This window comes from Glycine max, chromosome 11, assembly GCF_000004515.6.
Source record: "Glycine max cultivar Williams 82 chromosome 11, Glycine_max_v4.0, whole genome shotgun sequence".
Taxonomy (NCBI): domain Eukaryota; kingdom Viridiplantae; phylum Streptophyta; class Magnoliopsida; order Fabales; family Fabaceae; genus Glycine; species Glycine max.
This window is the reverse complement of record NC_038247.2, coordinates 38,614,905-38,621,278: the sequence shown is the minus strand read 5'-3', so window position 1 is coordinate 38,621,278 and position 6,374 is coordinate 38,614,905. Positions and strand designations below refer to the sequence as shown.

Below are 6,374 nucleotides of genomic sequence, written 5' to 3'. Positions count from 1 at the left end.
TGCACCAAGGAGATCCTATATCTCCTTATATATTTGTTATTGTATGGATAAACTCACCCATTTAATCCTTGAAGCCGTGAATGCAGGTCTTTGGACTCCTATGAGAGCTGGTAAAGATGGCCCTCAAGTCTTCCATCTCATGTTTATGGACGATATGTTACTTTTTGGGGAAGCATCAATCCAACAAATCAAATGTGTGCAAAGGGTGTTGGATTTATTTTATACAATCTTAGGTCAAACCATTAGTGCAAAGAAATCTAATATTTATTTGTCAAAGAATGTGGATCCCCATACTAGAAATGCTATAGTCAAGCTTTCATCTTTTAATGAGTCAAATTCTATGGAAAGATATTTAGGTGTGCCTCTGCTTAGTAAAGTCCCTAGATGTAATGACTTCCAGTATCTTGTTGAGAGAGTTTCCCAAAAGCTCTCGGGGTGGACATCACAACAATTCTTTCTAGCAAGCCAGATCACTCTTGCAAAATCGGTAATTCAGTCCTTGTCGATTTATCTTATGGTGACGACTATGATCCCAAAGACTGTCTTAGAGAAAATTCAGAAAACTCAAAGATACTTTATTTGGGGAGATCATGGTAATACAAGAGACTCTCATGTTGTGGGGTGGCCAACTATGATGCTTTATTGAACTCAATGTTGCCAAATGAGTTGATTCGGTGTATTTTGCCTATTATGCCTCCTTATAATGACGCTGGATTGATTAGGAGAATGTGATCAAGGGAAAGGTTGGGAAGATATACATTTATGTTATGACAAATAGGGGGCGTTAGAAGAAAATCTGGAAGCTTCAAGTTCCTCAGAGGATGCATGTTTTCCTCTGGCAAGCAACTCATGAGAGACTTTGCACTAATAGTAGGACAATCAAGCGGGGCTCAAACAATCCTTTTTCTCATCATTGCCATACTGTGGAAGAGACTATGGTTCATGTGCTGAGACACTGTTCCTTGGCGATTTGGACTTGGACACATTTAGTTCATCTAAATCACATGAGTAATTTCTTTGGAATGAATTTCCAAGATTGGTTGCAGTTGAACCTTTATACTGAAGCAGACAGGGATAATCTGAATCCTTGGGCAGAATTGTGGACAACTACTTGCTATTTTTTTTATAGCTGTGGAGAAACAAGCATGTTCATTACCAGAATTTTGTATGCCCTCCTAAACCATGACATTTCTTGATTCAACAATGGGAGGATTATGTGGACAATCCTATGAGACCATTAACTCTAACCAATAAGCAGAGAACTCGAGTTGAGGTAGGATGGCATCCTTCTTCAATAGGAGCCTTTTGTCTCAGTTCAGATGGTTCCATGTGGGATACTATCAAATGGCAGGTTAAGGTGACCTTGTTAGAGATCACATGGGGAGATGGTTACGTGGTTTTGCGAAAAAGCTTGGCAATGCTTTAGCTTTTGTGGCTGAATTATGGGGGATTTTTTAGGGGATGAAGCTTGTGAAGAAGACATGGTATCAGTTAATTATTAATTCTGATTTGTAGGTTGTTGTGAAGTCCCTCACTGGTTTTTGGAGCCGGTTGTGCTACTGGTCTTAGGTTGGTCCAGGCAATTCATTCTTTGACGCAAGGAGGTAATGTTATGATTGTTCATACTTTTAAAGAAGATAATAGATGTGTTGATGCCTTAGCCAATTTTGCTTGTGATATGAAGTTAGAGTTCATGAGTTTTGAGGGCCATTTGCTAAACTCTGATGTAATAGGGATCACCACCCCAAGATTTATTTCAATGTAATCTTCTAGCGTCATTACATACGTCTGATTTTAGACATTGAGTTTAATTTTTATACTCTCTACTAAATAATAATTAATAATGACCTAATTTAGACAATCTTGTAAAAAACTATTATTAAAGTAAAAAGGTTTACGATATTTTTTTGACAGATTTCTGATATTTTCTTTTATTAAATTACATTATTATGACTATTTTTAGCAACACATTTTTATTAATTTTTAATTTTTTTATTAGGTAAAAGAATTACTAGACTATTCTGTAAACATGTTTTTTTTAATACTTTTCAGTTTTTATTTTTTTATCTTTAATATATTTATTTAATTTTTTGATTATCTTTTTAAAATAAATTGTTTTTATATTATTTTATATTTTGAATTACTTCTACAACTGATTTTATATTATATAAAAGACAACTAATTTTATTAAATATTTATAATTTAATAAACTAATTTTTAGATTTCAATTAGTTTTTTTAAAATATATATTATATATAACATGTAATATATTATTTTCCATATGCTGTATGTATTTTTTATTAAATTAAAATAAATGCTTAAAAAAGTTAAAAGTATAAAAGAATTGCCGGGGCGATCTCTTCATAATATATGGATATGGCAATCTCTTAATATGACTCCCTTCTCCTTTCTTCTCCCTCTCCACTCCCATTTCCAATGTTTTCTCTCTGTAATGCAAATATTAAATAAATTTAAATAATTTTTTTCTTTTTTAAATATTTTATTCAACTGCAATAATCAGTATTACTTCATTGACCATGTCATTCTTTTTAATTATTTTTTCTTTTTTAAAAATCGAACATCTTTATTTTTAAACTCAAAGTTATGGGTATCAATTTTAATGTTTTATGGGAATCAAATTTCGTCAATAATCTCAACAATTTCACTTTCAAATTCACCTCCTTCTCAGAGTCAATAGATCACGTGAAGCGCCTCTTGCACTACGCCTCCCTTTGGTGAGTCCGAGAGGGTTCCGGCGAATCACGTGAGAGGTTGCGAGACCCAGGTGTGGGTGGCGGCGGAATCTCGGAGTCACCAAACTCTAAATCGTCCTTCATGGTCGGTCCGAGATTTCCAAAGGGTTACGTTGGTGTCAGGTCTAGATATTTGGGTGGCACGAAACCTGAGGAGATTCTGATGGCCCACAAGGACGATTTGGCGAACATCAATGTGGGGTTGGGAATGAGTCTCAAGGCCCACTCACGAACCAACACGTGGCACAACCATGCAAACTGCTGCTAAGGATAATTTGCTTGCTCCTCTCAACACACAAATGTAATGCGTGTTTGTTTCTCCACTGCACTTTGCGGTAGCACAAAGTCCGAGAATTAGGGGCAGATCCACATCAGGTGTTCAAGGAAAATTACGTTATCTGGCTATAGCAATCACAGTCTGCATCTGGCTGTCTAGGAACAAGCTGATTTTTGAAGATTATCAATTTTCTGTAATAGAGATTATTAGTAAGATTAAGTTTCTTATGTATAGACAAGCGCACCTGTTACATTTATTTTAACATCTTGATATAGGTTTTCTTGTATTAGGAAGACTTTTGATTTTCTTTAACTGCGGGGTATATCCCGTTTATTATTGTATCATTTTGGGTTTAATATAATTTACATTTTTCCCAAAAAAAAATCTGAAACCGTTTCACTTTCACCACAATCCAAACACACGCGTAATGTAACCGTTACAATTTTCTTGGTTTGGTCAGTTGTCGAATTAGCGAATGGAAATTTCTATGGCTAAATCCTCAGGGAATATTTCTGATTCCTTGTGTTTTTTTTTTTTTTTAGAATCTTGTTATTAGATTTTTATTGTTTTTTATTATGCTTATGATCGCGGTGGGGTTATTTGTGTTCCCTGAAATGAAACCGCGTGGGATAATGAGTCTGCCAATATAATTTTAAAATTGTATTGCGTTCTTTGATGTCGTGAAAATTATAGTATATAAATGCGATCAATACGGTTACAGTTATTTTGCAGTGATAGGCACCCCAAAAGCCTTAATATTTTGGTCATGGAACTTAATTTTTTTTAATAACAAGGGCACGAGAAGTTTTTGAATGTTCTGATTGGTATTACGATTACGGCAGATTCATCAATGGGCTCTTCCTATCAACTGCTTGTTCTAAGTTGAATACAAATGTTGCTAATGCATATGACAATAATTTTTTTTCTACCTAATTAAACTTCCTGCTGTCTTTATTATTATCTTATCATACAGTTTAGCAAGATAACCTCTGATCGAGGATACCTACTTGGATGAATGGAAAAAGAATAGTATTTTGAGAAATCAAACATATACACTTGTAGTGTTTTGCTAGTTTGCAAGAGTCAAATTGAGATTATGTTTTACACTTGATATGGCGTTTTTGGAACGTGGTGGCACCATCTTGGTTCCTTGAAGCATTACTTTGCAATTACCCGATCAAAGTCCCAATCTTAGGTTACAAATGTCCAAATGAAAAATCATACATTATTGTTGTGATGACACTGATATTATTGTATAATTAAAATAATTAACCAATAACGAGAAATAAACATTTGAACAAAAAAGCACACGTTGCGTTAAATTAGTCAGATTCAATGTCTTCAAGATTTAAATATGTATATTTTTTAGTAATATCTTTTATCCCACATTCTCTTTCTCTCTATTTATTCGTACATACTAATGATTTATAAACACATTTTAGCTAGGCTTTTACTCTATACATTTTTTTAAGGACTCTATACAGTTTATCAACACTTATAATCTTCAGTAAAAAAAAAATAAAAAATTAACACTTATAATCTATTTTTTTCCTATCATATTTTGTCACCCATAAATACATTTATACTTCGCTCTTTTTTTTTTTTTTTCTCACTAGAGATGTCAACTATTAAGTATCTTTGAAGGGAAAAGTCCAATACACAATCTCATGACAAATGTTCTATTTTATTTTACAATTTTTTTAAGATTAATATTTGTTCTCGTAGTTATTTTAGAACATGATGTGTTATATTCATTAATATTGGCGAACTTTATATTACTCACGCATATATGACAAATGATCATATTTTTTTTGTCGAATTAGATTAAATATTTGAAAAAAGAAAACTGTACCTTATTTCTAGTGAGTGTCCAATGAAAATATCAGACACGCTGCATATTGTTTTCTATGATTATTGGACTTAATTTTTGGGTCAATGCTTAGGCGTCAAAATCATATAATCCTAACGGATAAATTCTTAACTAGCATTTATATTCGGGGGTGTTGAATATATTATAATCTTTGACTTTCTTTTTCCTTCTAGTCTCTTAGACTCTTAGTTGAGCTTTCAGTATTTGTCATAATCTGTCTCATAAATTGAATAATAAGGATCTGATTAGATAGCAGTGTAGAACTCGCTACAGAGTTAAGAGTTTGGTGCTAAACATAAACGTTACACAATTTTTACCAAAGCAAAAATTTCTGGTGTCTCCAATGACACCTGGACGATATATAGCACAGGTCACTTGTGACTTTGTAATCAAAGTTGTAAATAAATAGCATCTCTACACTTAGATTCTTGATGGCTGTTTTATAGTATATGATTTTTAAAGAGAGATATGTGGTTAAAAAATAAAAATCAGATAACCTTGATAATGATATCTCAGTTGAACAAACTTTTGCAGGGATTGTAAATTACAAAAATATGAAACGACTCCACTGGGGATCGAACCCAGAATCTCTGGTTCCGTAGACCAGCGCCTTATCCATTGGGCCATGGAGTCTAAGCGACATTCAATTGCGTTCAGAATAATAATAAAATTGTTAAGTTTATGAAGCAAATTATGAACAGTATGCTCTATGCATGATAAGCCTAGGGGAGAATTTGTTGTATGACAACAGGTAATAAAAACTAAAAAAGAGATTTTAAACAATAAGAAGGGGATTAAAGATGCTCTTTTAGTTTAATATCTTCTCATAAACATTAAATTTTATTAATTTAATTGTTATATTAAAAGTTATCATTTAAAAAAAAATGAACATCTATTATAAAAAAAACCCAGGTAATCAACAACTGTTTGATATTTCATTAAATAACTTTAATTTAATGAATGATATTTTTTTAAAATACAATTAAATGTAGACTATAAGAATAAATGTATACAAATGTTTAATTGATTCAAAAAATAGATATATATGATCATGAAGATAGTATTACGTGGATTTTCTTAAGAATAATATTACATGATTTAATAATGGTTGTATTGGTATATTTTAATTTAGCATTTATAAAAATTTATTAAATGAAATAAACATTAAATGCGATAGTATTAGAATAAACAAATTTCTGATATGATATTGAGTTTGAGTTCTCATACTCACTGAGATAGTTTTTGCATCGATAATAAGCAATGGACTTCAATGTTGAATGATGACTACAATGATTTCTAGCGAACAATAAGAACTGCATAAACACTCCAATGTCAAATCAGTACATGTCCTGAATGGGTCATATGTTCACAATTCCATTCCATGTTGACGGCTGCATGGGGTAATTTCCCTGAACATTCTTAATTTATTTGGCTCTTTCTTAATAATTTGGCTCTTCAAATTCTTTGGCTATGA

General features: G+C 32.2%; 1 non-coding gene across 1 annotated transcript; it reads right to left on the bottom strand.

The window, feature by feature from the left end:
* Positions 1-5,460: 5,460 nt before the first annotated feature.
* Positions 5,461-5,533, bottom strand: TRNAR-ACG (transfer RNA arginine (anticodon ACG)). Its single transcript has one exon. It is a non-coding gene; the product is annotated as a tRNA-Arg (tRNA).
* Between the last annotated feature and the right edge of the window lie 841 nt (positions 5,534-6,374).